The 14,877-nt window shown below is 42.9% G+C and overlaps 1 long non-coding RNA gene across 1 annotated transcript; it reads left to right on the forward strand.

Annotated features, from left to right (window-relative positions):
* Window positions 1-3,592: 3,592 nt before the first annotated feature.
* Window positions 3,593-10,797, forward strand: LOC111556590. Its single transcript, XR_002736154.2, has 3 exons — window positions 3,593-4,169; window positions 5,128-5,227; window positions 8,220-10,797. It is a non-coding gene; the product is annotated as an uncharacterized LOC111556590 (long non-coding RNA).
* The last annotated feature ends 4,080 nt before the right edge of the window (window positions 10,798-14,877 follow it).

Here is a 14,877-nt window from a genome sequence, read left to right on the forward strand (position 1 = left end):
TCCTATAGTCTAAGCTCCTTTCCAATCTGTCCATCCCATAGTCTAAGTTCCTATGATTTCTTACCTGGATAACTGCAATTACTTTGCAGTTCTTTCTGATATACTCAGAAAGCAGAGCCTACAAAGACTTCTGTGCTGGTTGTTTACTTGGGAGGTAATCTCCAGGATCAGAAATGAGAAATAGGCAGAATAGGAGAAGAAGGAAAGATAATATAGAAATACATAAGGGACCTCACTGCTGTCAGCACCTAGGACCTATCCAGGACCTTCTGAGGAATGTATTCCGTGGGTTGCCCAGGAAGAACATTTATCCATTGGCTCTCTTTCTCCACTGGCTGAAGGTTGCTCTTGGAAGCATGAACTTACCTGAACTCCGAGATCATTCCTGCACATGCACCAGTAGTTTCCCCTGGCATCAGTGTCATTGCAGAAGGCCCTCAGGAAGGATGTGCTTGAGGTTGGGGCTGTCAGTATGAAGAGAGAGCCCATGTGAGAGTATCCTCCAGGGCCATGGCTTAACTCAAAGGAGGTGCTGAAATGTGGAGCAGGACACCCAAGTTTTCCTGTACAACTTCATAACTGCTCTGTCCTCATCAGTGCTGGTTCCTTTATCTTCCCTAAGTAGGAGCCATAGTGATTATGTTTTCAAAATGTAAAATGGACCACATAGATCACATCTATGGATAAAGATCTCAATTCTAATATGGTCTTTGCCCAGTTTTATACTCCTACCCTTCATCTCACTCTACAATTTGCTCGTGCTTACCATTCCATCAAAAGTGCTATACCTACACCAATGACAGGACTTTTGCACATGCAGTTCCTTCTTTCACTAGCAAATCCCTATTTGTCCTTTACCTCTCAGCACAACCATCACTTCCATAGAGAAGCCTTTCTAACCCCATCTCTAGGATGAGCCAGGGTCCCTTGTCAAGCCTCTTAGAGAACCATACCATTTTTCTTTAGACATAAGAAACTGAGGCCAGCATTTGCCTTGGTGGCAGGAGGGAGACTATAGTTGGAGGACAAAGCTGGGAGAATGACTTACTTCTTACTGCAGATCTTTTTGGACCTTTGGGAATGTATACCATGTTCTTGCATTATCAACTAAATATATTAAGTAATTAAAAATAAGTCAAAGTAATCAGACAACTTCAACAATCCTGATTGGTTGACTGGTCTTTCTGGTTACTGTGTGTCTGCAAGACTGCTCCATTGAGATTCATGCCTTTCCCAGATCTTCCTCTTCTCCCAAGTCCTTTTACTGTCCAGCCCTGTCTTACTTTTGTAGGTCATGTATTATTCTCCTCCTGAGACAAGATGGGTTGGGAGAACTTATCTTCCTGGTTCCCCCAGTGTGTGTTTTGTTCTTTATTCAGGATTTGCACTCCATCCACTTCCTAACAGGTTGAGGATCTGAAATGTGATGTACGTGAGACAGCTGGAGGTAATCCTTACACAACTCCCTGAAAAAAGCACATGCAGATGTTTCAGTCACCTGATTGGAACAGATCACAAAGTTTAGGCAATAAATAGGACTTTTAAACTCTGGAAACTAAAACCAAAAAAAAAAAAAGGAATTTCTTTGATTTGGAAAAATTACATTCAGGAATGTGTCTGAGTTTCATAGGTGTAGAAAGTGCTGCCAGTTTTTAACCTTTCTCTCTCAAAAGACTCAGCCTTCTCTAATTAAAATTCCTTTCTTCTTATTTTTAAAAACAGCATTATTGAGGTAGAATTGATATACAATAAGCTGTACATATTTAATGTACACAGTTTGATAGATTTAGACATGTGGATATATTTGTGAAACCATCGCCAGAATACCAAGGATAATAGATATATATCCATCACCTCTTTTGTTTGAAAGTTTTGTGTGTGTAGTAAGAATGCTTAGCATGAGGCCTACTATGAAAATTTCTAAGTGGGCAATACAATATTGTTGAGCAGAGGTCCTATGCTGTACAACAGGTCTCTAGAGCTAATTCATCTTGCATTACTGAAATTTTATACCAATGGAATAACAACTCCCCATTTCCCCTTCTCCCAGCCTGTGTGACCAGTTTTCCCTCTGCTTCTTTGACTATTTTAGATACCACATATAAATGGAATCATGCAGTATTTTTCCTTCTGTGTTGGTCTTATTTCATGTAGCACAACGTTCTCTAGGTTCATCCATGGTTTTGCAAATGGCATCCAATACCCCATCAACAGATGAGAGAATTTTAAAAAATGTGGTATATACATATGATGAAATATTACTTAGCCTTAAAAAAAAAGGAAATTAGTCCCTGTCTCCTTCATTTATTCGTGTTTTTAAGTTCTCTGTCCTCATTATAATGCATTATTTTATTTTATTTTATTTTAAAAATTTATTTGGGGGGGGGCATATGCAAGAGCAGGGGAGGGGCAGAGAGAGGCAGAGAGAGAATCCTGAACAGGCTTCGTGTTGCCAGCATTAAGCCCGACCTGGCCTCAATATCATGAACTGTGAGATCATGACCTGAGCTGAAATCTAGAGTTGGATGCTTAGCTGACTGAACCACCCAGGCATCCCTGCATTGTTTATTTTATATCTCCTTTCATTTTCCTTTGCCTTGGCTCTCCTTCCTTCTCCCTATCTGTTCCCTTGTTCTTTTCCTACTCCTGTTTCTCAGCTATGTTCTCTCTCCATTCTCTTTTTTTCCCCCTCATCTTATATCTCGGTTTCCCCACCCTTTCCACATGCTTTCCTCCAGCTTCCTACCTCTTAAGTCTCACCAATCCCAAGGGTTTCCAGTAATCTGAAAGTCTTAAACAGGAACAAGAGAACTCAGCTGTCACTAAATGTTCCTTCCTTTCCCCAGCCCCTTTCCCCAAGGACATCACAATATCTCAGGCCCCAGGCCAGCTGACTCCCTCTCTGTGGATGTTCCTTTGCCATCTTCCTCAGGCTGCTTGAGAATGGGGAGGCATGGGTCCCATTGCTTTCTCCACCCTGCTGTGCTGTCAGCACCTCCCAGCTGGGCACACCAGAGGCCCCAAACCAACCCCACATTCCCTGCTGGGCCCTGCTCCTACTTCCTAGCTTCAGAAAGCTGCTCCCCGCCCAGAGCACGTGATTGATGGAGCCTCTCCCAGAGAAATCCATCTTGGCCCGGGTAGTAAGCAGAGAAGTCACTAATGATTGCAGTTTAAATGTCTTTGGCAGCAACAGAGCACAAAGGTCTTTTAAAGAAAGTTATCCCTTATCTGTCAGAAGAGCAGAGCCAGTTGTTAATACTTTATTATAGTTTATCTCCAGAGGTGGGGGTGAAGAAGGAAGGCCTGAGCAGTTATTTTCCATGTGTAGATGGACTCAGTCCTGAGGCTTGCAGAGATTATATGTCACCAGTGGCCAGAGTTCCTTTTTCTTTTTACTCCAGAGAGGAAAAATAAAAAATGAAACTGCCCACTTATAGATCAGTTGCATCTTGTGCTGTTCAACAACATATGGCCCTAAAATGCCTTTGAGCCAGGCCTCATTACTAGAGATCTGTGTGCAGACAGACACAGCCCAGACAGCCCTCCATGGCAGGGATTTCTGTCTGTGCAGCCAGGGCGATGAGTTTGGGATACTTGGGTCCAAATAAGGACCAGGGCCAAAGGGTATCAGTGGTGCCCCCAAAGCAATGCAATGTCTTCTGCCATTTTTAATTCTTCCTACTTGGCTTTCTTTGGATTTTGTATTGCAGAGGCACACCCTGGGACCATTACAGATGAGGCTGTGGACTGTGACCTTGGGGGAGATGGGGAGAGAAGGAAGAGGAAATGGGAAGAGGTTGGTGAGGGTGTGAGGAGGAGGAGGTAATGGAAGTTTAATGGAGTAATAAACGATCAAAGTGGGGTGGTGTGCATAGCCATGGGTAGAGCGTAGCGTCAGAGCCCCATGTGTTGGCTTAGAAGGGGCTTCAGGATGAGTGCAGGGGATTCAGGACATTTGCGGTAAACGGTTTCAATCTATAGAAGTGTTTCTCTGTCTCTACCTCTGATCCCAGCTTGCTTTCCTTCATTCCTGTATGCATTCACAGATCAGAAAATATGAGTCCCATGTACCAGTTCCTGGGAACACAGCAGTAAAGAAGGCAGGCATATTTCTGCTCCTCACATGGTTTTTAGTCCTCTGCCTCTTTGAAGAAAGGCACTCTGAGGTGAGTCATTCTACTTCTGGAACCTAACACTGCCCCTGTGATCTGATGGAGGCTGAGCCAAGTTGCCGGTTGGAAAAAGCACTTGTCCATATGCAGGACAACCGTGGGGCACAGCACAGTAGAAGGCAGGGGTGGATGCCATCAGAAAAGGCAGAGCAACAGTAACTCTGATTCTGCCAAAAATTGCCCTTCAGTGGAAATGGAAAAGATCTAGGGAGCTAATGGCTTATTAAAGTGGGTTGTTTGACAAACCAATGACTCTAGGCTGGAGAAGGCATGAGCGGCCAAAGCACACTACAGCTATCTTCAGAGATCTGAAGGATGTCACAGGGGGAAAGTGGAGAAGTATTTATAATGACTCCAAAGAACACAGTTTGAAATGCTGGCTAGAAGGTATAGGAAAATTAATTTTGGCTTAATATGAGGAAAAACTATCTAAAACATAGCACTGTCCAGAAATGTGTGAGCTGCCCCTTGAGGGAATGAGTTTCTGCCTCTGGAGGTGGACATCTGAACCATCCTGCTGATCATACTCCAGAACTGTTGGCCACATCAGACAGAAGGTGTGCCTACGTGATTTCCAAAATCATTTCTAATTTGAATGCTTTGAGGTTCTGTGAAACACTGAGAAACTCTATTTTAAAAATCACTACCACTTCTTGGGCATTCTTTCCCCATAGGATTTACTTTTGTGGAGTGGGGAAAACAAAAACAACAAGAAATTTCCAAGGCCATTCTCTACTGCCTCTGAAAAACCATCACTGGGCAACTTTTTACTTGAGAGTTTCATCGTAGTGACTCTGGACAAACAGGCCCCAGTGCTTTATAAACATAGGGAAATTGCACAAGCTTCTGAAATCCTGGAAAGCACGTATTGTTCTTGTCTGAGTTTATTGTTCACTTTTAGAAGGTACTCTGAGGTCTTAACTAATTTTTCTTTCCCTTTCTTATTTAGAAGAAGTGGGAATTAAATGGCTGTAGATGAGTTGCAACAAGAATTGTATGACCTGCCTTCTGGGAAGGATGCACAGATCAGAAGAGAAGCTGTCATGACTCAGGTGACCTGGGGTTGCCCTTTCGGGTGGCTACCATCAAGTCCAGACTACCCCGGGATGGCGATGCTAAGGCAGTAGGCTGACTCTGGAGCCCCTGCATCTGCCTGATTTTCTGCAAGTCAGCTGAGCTTGTTTATGGCCACTCCATAGCTTCTGAACCCTTCCAAAGGCAGACTTCAAGCACCATGGGCATGCTGTCTGTCTGAAGCTTGCCATGGCTCACGAGTCTGGCCTGCCACTCTCCTAGGTACCCTTTTGATGAGGTGCTCGCCTCTAGGCCTGTGTGCTGGGGATGGGCCAGATCCTACACATGACTGCTACCTCCTGGAACTTGCCTGAATCTGAGCAGCTCCCCAGATTTTAGCCATTTACTCGTGAAAGCATTAATGAGCACTGCAAGAAGGGTCGGGGTGAGTAACTGGGTGTTTGTGCTCTTTACTCTGGAGCCCAGCATTGGAGGTTATTCTGGCTCTTGATGGCCTAGGAGTTCATGCTGGTGCAGCTGGCTTTCCTCCTGGAATAGACTTGCATTCCCTTGGAGGTCTACAAAGCCAAGCCAGATTTCAGGAAAGGAAAGGGGTGTGTCCTTACTGTCACCTTTGATGTATCATGCCCCTCTTTCTCATGCACATTATGCCCCCCAAAACACTGTATTTTTTTTCCAAGCATCATTTCCTCAGTCTAGAGCCAGGGTGCTGTTACAAGATGCTCATAAGGGCCCTTGTACTCACTCAAATACCCTGGTATCTCTGTGATGCAAGTGCCCACTATGGAAAAGGAGAGGCACTGGCCTTTAAAAAGACTCTCAGGGACTCTAGAGCCAGAAGTGAACAGGGGACTAACAGAACATCTTCCCCAGCATCCTGCCTCCAAAACATAGCTGTATTTTAATGTTCCTCCAGGAAGGAGATCCGGCTCTCAGTCAACGTTTTATGTTGGCCTCTGATAGCCCTTATTAGTAGGCTCAATGCTCCAGAAGAACTCCTGGGCTTCATGGGCCTCCTCTTTGTGTCTGGGTCAGCCTGGCACCAAGCTCCTTCTACCTGTTTGGTTCAACTTTGATTGGAGCCTTAACACTCAAGCTCTTAATGAAATCCTCTTTTTGACTTTTGCTAACTTATAACACAGCTATCATAGCCCTAAGGGTCCCATATGGACTGGATTCTGGACCAAATGCCAAGAAGCATCCCCCAAACCTGCAGGCAAGTGCAATCAGGAAGTATCTCAAATGCCAAATGACCTATTTGCAAGTGGGCGGCCGGGGGTGACCTTACTGGCTGAGCTGGACTGGGCAGGCAAAGGCAGTGCAGTGTGTTCTATTACTTTGCTGTTTGACCTGGTTCATATTTGGCTGGGGCTGCAGCCCAGGCAGCAGGCCCGACTCAGCTGTGTCCTCTGGCCTGCACACAACATCTTTGTCATGAAGCTTGGCAAAGGACTGCTTAATTCTTTCTGTTACTTTGGAGTAGTGGTCGGGGAAGGAAGGCGCTTTGGCTGACTTGTCTGGAAGAATAGTTTGAGGCATGTAAGGTAGGATTTCAGTGTCTGTGGAATTTGATGTTCAGGGATAGCAGAGGGGGCTGGTGATGGTCTAGCCATAGCACTGAAGTTCAAAGACTCAAAGATATACACAGAGAATATCTTTGAGTGAAGAATTCCGCTCAGGCTGGAGATTTGTGCAGGTCAGTCTGGAAAGACTGGTTAAGTCTTGGCGATGATAAATTCCCCAAGGGCAATGACCACATCATGTATTTATTTGAATTCCCTCACGTAGCCCAGCATGGTACTTTGCCCAGAATAGACAAACTAGCTCTATGGTCAAGAAGGTACAGTCTGTATCCAGGTTGCCTGGGTTTGAATCCCTGCTGTGCCATTTAGCCTTGTGACTTGGGCTAGTTAACTGGTCTACTTGCACCTCAGTGTGCTCATCTGTTAAGTGGAGATCATGATAGTACCTGCTTTGCAAGGATTAAATGAGATGATCACCAGTTAGAATAGTGTCTGGCACATTTGCTATTACTGTTAGACACACAGTAAGAATTGGGTGAATGAGTATCTGAAATTCAGATAGGATTATACTGTGAGATGGCTAAGTTCTTAGTTCCCAGCCCCTGTTCTCTAGTGCTTAACTTTACCCTGGTGTTTGTCAACTAGTTTACACATTGGGGAGTTTTAAAATAATTTAAATCATGTAACCAAGGCAGCTCAGAAGAAGCTAGCACATGCACTGAAGTCTTCCCCCTTGAGACAGTTAGCTAGGACCAGCTACATCCTTTCTACAGCTCCATGCTGGGGGGCGGAAATGCACAGTTCTCTGTCACTGATGGACTGCAGATGCCTGGGCAGCACTGGGTTCCACTGCTTGTCTCCTCTTGTAACCAGAGGCTGATATTTTGACATCAGATAGTTTGTCAGGGCTGGAGAGGCACCTGGGACCTCAGACAGAATGCAGCTCACTTATCTCCTCGGAAATTTATACTTAGCCCTTGGCCTTGCTGGCCCAGAGCTCTGGCCACCTGAGAAAGCTGACCAAAGATGACAGGAAATCAAAGGCTATGTCACAAGTCAGCTGTCCAGAGAGCCTGAGGGTGACCATCCTGGGTGTCATGTGGAGGGAAAGACACCCTGCCCAACGAGCCCATATTCACCTTGGGCCAGCCCCAGCCCCTCCTCCTCAGAGCTCTCACCAACAACAAGCACAACAAAGCAGTGGGTGCCCAGCTTCCCTCACCCCTTCCCCCAGCACTGAGCTTACTGGTGCTGGTACAGGCCCTGGCCTTTCTTCTGCCTTTGCCAAATGCCTTAGCTTTCCTTAGCCCTGTGTTGCCCAGGGAACATGAGCAGGCTGATCACTGGCCCAGCTGTTGAGAATCATTTTGAGGATGAAAACAATTAAGTTGGGCAAGAAGCCCACCCCCAAATCCTGTCCCCTGCTTTGCACCCTCAGCCCATTTTTTTTATCCCTTTCTGAGTCACCTTTTCTTTCCATCCATAGACCAACTGAGAACACTGGCCAACAATGCACTGGTTCCAAAGGCACCAGCTCAGTCCTGTGGATTTGAAGATTCTGGAGTGCTGGGGAAGGGGTAACTGGACTCTGAAGCATTTCTCCCTTGGGAGGCTGGGCCAGCTTCAGCCAAAGCCCTGGCCATCTGTGCAAGGAACAACACTGCTGAACAGCATGCTTTCCTGGAGCTGTCCTCCCTGCTCTGTGTATAGACTCTTGGGACTATGGCAACAGATGTGGAAACTGAGGCATGGCTAAGGAAGGCCATGAGCCACCTGGTCATCCACCCCAGCAGCGCCTCAGAGCCTGAGTGGACTCAGGCTCTGGAGTCCATTGAGCTCAGCACTGCATCTGAAGGAATTTGTTGGACAGCTTGAGCCCTCCCTGCAAGGCAGGATCTACTGAAGAAGAATCTGGAACTAGAGAGGCCCTGGGCTCTGCACTCCAGTGGGGGGAGTGCATGACAGGGGAGGGAATGACAGGACATCTTTGGTCACTTCTGCTTCCTGTGCTCCCCACCATTCCTGAATTCCTCGGAACAGTGTCTGTGACCCCAGCCCTGTTTACCCACTGGTGTACCCCAGGGTCTACAGCCATCCAGGGCACACAGCGGCTTCTCAGAAAATATGTCTTGACTGAGGGTGGATGGTGCCCATTTATGGCAGCATCCTGAGGCTCTAGAGCCCTTTCTGTTTCTTTTCCAGAAAGGCCCAGGGGTGGGGGTGGGGGACTTGGGAAGTGAATGCAGTGTATCTCCATGTTCTCAGCCTCACTCCAACCCTCCCTGCCTGCCTCTGCCCCGTCCACAGTGCCAACCCACCACCTTGCCACCCCATCATCATGGCTTCCCTCCCCTTGTTGATCCTTTCTTCATGTTAACAAGCTCATATTCTACCTCACCTTGGTTATTTGCCTCATGTATCAAAGTCTTAAGCTAAAGGAATAAATCTCTAAGATGACTGATTTCCAGCATCATAAGGGAGAAGAAGGCCTGCATTGGGAGGGGGTAACAGTGGGGACTTCTGAAGACACAGAAAATGCCTATGAGACCTAGAGCTCCAGCTCCCCAACCAGTCCCACCCAGAACTTCCCATGCTATCTGTATGACCCTGGGAGGAAGTGACGCACAGGTTTCCCTGTGAGGCTCATGCTGAGTGTGAAAGCTGATGACAAGGGTTGCAGGGGGAGCTGAACAAAAGCAGCCCAGAAGTGAGTTTCTTCTCAGCATATCACCTTACTGCAGCGATTCCAGGAGTCAGTGAGGGAGGGTGGCCCCGCCCACCTCCGCAGCTGCCTGGGTGTGGCCTGGGGAGTGGGGCAGGCTGGGCCGTGAGACAGATGATTTCAATTTAAGGCAGTATTTGGGGAGAATTCTGTTCCACTCGATCATTTTTCTTCGCGCCCCCCCCCCACCCCCCAAACTTGATTCCATCAGTGGTGGATGAGAAAGGCCTGTTTCCATAGCAACGCCACTGTGAAAGAGGGAAAAATCAGCAACACAGTGCAGGCTGTTTTCATTTGCAAGCGGGCACTTGGGTGGGTAAAGAAGTGAAGGCCCAGTTAACACTGAGCAGGCTCTGAGCCCCAGATTTCCTAGTGGTCGACCATGTGGGGCCCCAGAAAAAGCTTGGTACATGCGGGAGCACCAAATATTACATCCAGGGAAACACACCTGTTCATTGCCTGGTTTCCATTAAACCAGCCTGATTTCTTTGGGCTCTAGGCCTGCTGTCCTGTGTTTATTTTCATGGCTGATGTTACCCAACCAGACTGATGAGTCTGGATATTTCTCCTTTTCTTATGTTGTTTCCTGTTTAGCTGACTGTGCTCAATATTTCTGTGCATGTTCATTTCCCATCTGATGCTGCCAAAGAGGACTAGGGTTGTTTTCTTATCTTCCAAGCCCACGGCCTAGACATTGTTCCTAATCAAAGGGATCAATCCAAAGGGAGGGAATCTTTGGGAGAAATGAAGGGTTTCAGCTTAACCTCTACACCCTTTTGGAAGAAGCTGCATTTCTTGGGAGAAATTGTTGGCTGGACTTGGTGTCCCAGCCCCAGGCCAGAATGAAATGTTCAGCAAAGGTGTTTCTAGGAGGCTTGCTGCTTTGCAGATTTTCAAGTCTGGGCTTGAGGATTGGGGATAAAAGTGACCTTCACACCTTTCTGAGGTTCTCATCCTGGTGATTTCCTTGGAGATCCATATACCAGCCTAGCTCTGGGCCTGGCCAGAACTAATGGTCCTGGGTCTGGAACTATCCCCAATATAATCTTCTCCAGGGTTTTGCCCTTCACTGAGAACTCCACTGGGCCTTTTAAAGTAGATTAAATCCATATGTTTCTGATTCATTTACACTTAACTCATCAGAATGTTCCCCTTTTTATGAGTGATTTGTTGTCTTAAGATGCCTTTGCAGTCTTGTTTGTAAGTGTTTCTTTTCCCCTTAGAAATAAGATACCATGTATTCTCAAAGCAAGAGTATAGAGGACTGTGGTGGTAGAAATGTAACTTCAGACCTGAATTTTGTTTTGGTTCACAGAGGAAATAAAATGTTTCAGCAAAGCTGTTTGGCTGAAGTGTCAAAAGACTTCTCGTTTTGCTCTGGGCATGGAATTTAGGGAAGATATCCATATCCTTCCTTCTAGGTTGGAAATTCATGTGAGTGCTGTCTTTGAGTAGCAATATAATCTTGGGAAAATCACTTAATCTCTTTTCTCTTCAAATCTGTCATCTGTAAAATGGGGATGATATTACTCCCTACCTCACAGGACTGTTGTAGTAATAATGTATTTGAACCTGCCATAAAACATGAGTCATACAGAATTAGCTGCAATTCCTTCAAACAGTTCTAAGCTCATGCATTTCTCTATCCTTTCCTTCATACGCCATCTCTCTGGTTCACTTCACTCCAATTAATCCTTCAAACATCAGTTCAAACATCATCTATTCTAAATCCTTCCCTACCCGCCAGCCTTGACCACCCAAGAACAGTCCATCAGTTTCTTCTTAGTGTCCCTGAAACATTGTATACATGTCTCTGTGGTCAGGCTCATTGCTTATATAATTTGTCTTCCTCTTTATGAAACTGACATCTTATTGAGGGCAAGGATAGTAATGCTCATTCTTGGTATTTGCAAAGCCCAGGATAGAGTCTTCCTCACAGAAAGTGCTAAATAATAGTTTAAAATAAGGGAACAAAGACAGAAAAAGGCTTGTTCAAGTCCTATTTCTTTATTGATCTTTTGTATGGTTACCTTACCAATGATTAAAAGTGGACTATTAAAATGTTCTACTATTATTATAAAGCTGGCTGTTTCTCACTTGAATTCTGTTAATGTTGGCTTCTTACATTTTGGAGCTCTGACTCCGGGTGCATATAAGTTTATACTTGTCATATCTTTTTGGTGAATCGACACCTTTATCAACATATATTGTCCTTCCTTATCTCTTATAGTTGTTTTTTACTTAAAGTATGTTTTGTATAGCATTTGTATAGCTACCTCAGCTCTCTTTTGTTTACTATTTGCCTGTTATATCTTTTTCCATCCCTTACTTTCAGTCTACTTGTGTCCTTAGATCTAAAAATGTTTATTTATTTTTGAGAGAGACAGAGAGAGAGAGAGAGAGAGAGAGAGAGAGAGAGAGAATGAGTGTGGGAAGGTCAGGAAGAGGGAGACACAGAATCTAAAGCAGGCTCCAGGCTCTGAGCTGTCAGCACAGAGCCTGATGTGGGGCTCGAATTCACGGACCTTGAGATCATGACCTGAGCTGAAGTTGGATGCTTAACCAACTGAGCCACCCAGGCACCCCTACTTGTGTCCTTAGATCTAAAATCATCTTCTGGTAGGCAGCATAAAGTTGGATCCTGCTTTTTTTTTTTTTTTTCCCTAATTTTGCCAATCTATGCTTTTTGATTGGGAAATTTAAACCATTTACACTTTTTTAAAGTGATTTGTAGTAGGGAAGAACTTACTTATGCCATTTTGTTATTTGTTTTCTGTATGTATTACAGATTTTTTTAGTCCCTCACTTCCCATATTACTTTCTTTGCCTTAGTTGATTTTTTTGTAGTGACATGTTTTGATTACCTTCTCATTTCCTTTTGTATATATTCTATAGGTATTTTCTTTGTGGTTACCATAAGGATTACATTTAACCATCCTAAAATTATAACAATCTATTTTGATTTGATACCAATTTATCTTTAATTATATAAAAAAACTGTAGTCCTTTATAACTCCATCCCCTCCCAACTTAATGTTACTGACGTCCTAAATTACATGTTTATATATGTGTACCCATTAAAATAGATTTATAATTATTTTTATGCATTTGTCTTTAAATCTTATCAAAATAAGAAGTAAAGTTATACAATAAAATTTTAGTAATACTGGCTTTTATATTTGTCCACATATTTATCTTTACCAGACATTTTTATCTTCATAGGGCTTTGAGTTACTTTATATTGTCCTTACATTTCAACCTGAAGGACTCTGCATTTTTGTAGGGCACAGCTAGTGGTAATGAATTCCTTATTTTTGCTTATCTGGGAATGTCCTAGTTTCTTGTTCATTTTTTGAAGGACAGTGTTGCTGGGTATAGAATTCTCACTTGGCAATATGTCTTGTCCTTTAGCACTTTACATATGTGCATCTTATTGCCCTCTGTCTTCCAAGGTTTCTGATGGAAAATTAGCTGATAGTCTGATTGAGGATCCTTTGTACTTGATGAATCATTTTTCTCTTGCTCTTTTCAAGATTCTCTCTTTTTCTTTCAACAGTTTGATTATAATGTGTCTCATGTGGGTCTGTTGGGCTTTATCTTCTTTGGAATTCATTGAATTTCTTGAATTTGTAGATTCGTGCTTTTCTTGAATTTGAGAAGTTTTTAGCCATTACTTGAAATAAGCTCTCTGACCCTTCCTCTCTTCTACCCCTGGGACTTCTTATGGAAGTCTTATGCATAAATAGTCTGCTAATCTGCTTAATGGTGTTCCATGCATCCATTAGACTCTGTTCCCTTTTCCTTATTCTTTTTTTTTCTTTCTGTTCCTCAGACTCAATAATTACAAATGTCCTATCTTCAAGTTCATTGATTCTTCTTGCTGTTCAATTTTATTGTTGAACCCCTCCAGTTAATTTTTTTAACTGTATTTTTGAACTCCAGAATTTCTGTTTGGTTCTTTTATATAATTTCTATCTCTATGTTAATATTCCCATTTTGTTCATATATTGTTTTTCCGATTGCCCTTAATTATTTGTGTTTTCCTTTAACTCTTTGGAAACATTTAAGACACTTATTTTCTCATGGTTACAAAAACAAATTGGTGGTTGCCAGAGGCAAGGGCCAGGGATAGGTGAAGGTGGTCAAAACTACAAACTTCTGGTTGTAAAATAAATAAGTCCTGGGTATGTAATGCACAACATGGTGACTGTATTGAATATTTGGAAGTTGTTAAAAGAGTTAATCTTAAAATTTCTCATCATAAGAAAAAGAAATGTAACTACATGTGGTGATGGATGTTAACTACACTTATTGTGGTGGTCATTTTGTAATATATATGAATATTGAATCCTTATGTTGTACACCTGAAACTAATATAATATTATATGCCAATTACTTCATAAAATAAAATAAAATAAAATAAAATAAAATAAAACACCGTGGCACACACATTATTAAAATTTGAGAAATTCTGCATTCCCAAACACAAGTGGTCCCAAGAATCAGATAAGGGATGTGGACCTATATTAAAAGCAGTTGTCTTTAAGTCTTGTCAAAAATAAAAAGTGGAGTTGTGTACTTTGAACCATGTACTTTGTTCCTTTATACTTTTCTGTATTTTCAATAATTTCTATGCAGTATATATATATATATATAATTTTTATAATTATAAAAATATCTTAATAAAATATTTATCATAGATATTGCAGGAAATTTATCTACCCATATCATTTTAATGGTTAATTTATTGCATACACTTGAAAAAAAAATAAAATACAGTTCTCTAAAAATTATACTATAGATTAGGCTTTTCACCAACAGAAACTTTCTTCCACTTTAATTATTCCAAATAAGGATGGGTTACTGCATAAGAATTTCTTTCCCCCAGTCATTTATTTCCTTTAAGAAATAACCTGAAAGCACCTTGCTTGTTTTAGAGGGATTTCATGTATCAGGTGACAATACTTTTCAACCTTTTTTTTGGCAAGACAGAAGAGAATGAACAGGTACTTCCAGGGGCCTCAGGGCATAATCCCTGGCTGCTTGGTTCTCCATTATAACCTAGATGCCCAACTTAGGACCTAGCAAGAGTGAGTAAATGAGTGCAAGAGTGAGTAAATGAGTGCAAAAATGAGTAAATGAGTGCAAAAGTGAATACGTGAATAACTAATGTGCTTTATGGAGCAGTGTCCAAAAACAATCTTGCTTGAAATTCTTTAAGGATGAAATAAACTCTTCATAGACACACGTACCTTATTTGCACATCTCTCTGAGAGTGAATTGGTAACTCCTAGAACCATTAATGTTCTCAATAGTCAACATACGGGAAAAAAATAGTTGTTTTAAAGTCATTGTCTTGTATTCAATGTTGTATTCTTTGGGGATAATTTCTGCCATTTAATTTTCTTCCTTTGAATGGACC

Source organism: Felis catus, chromosome D1 (assembly GCF_018350175.1).
Source record: "Felis catus isolate Fca126 chromosome D1, F.catus_Fca126_mat1.0, whole genome shotgun sequence".
NCBI lineage: Eukaryota > Metazoa > Chordata > Mammalia > Carnivora > Felidae > Felis > Felis catus.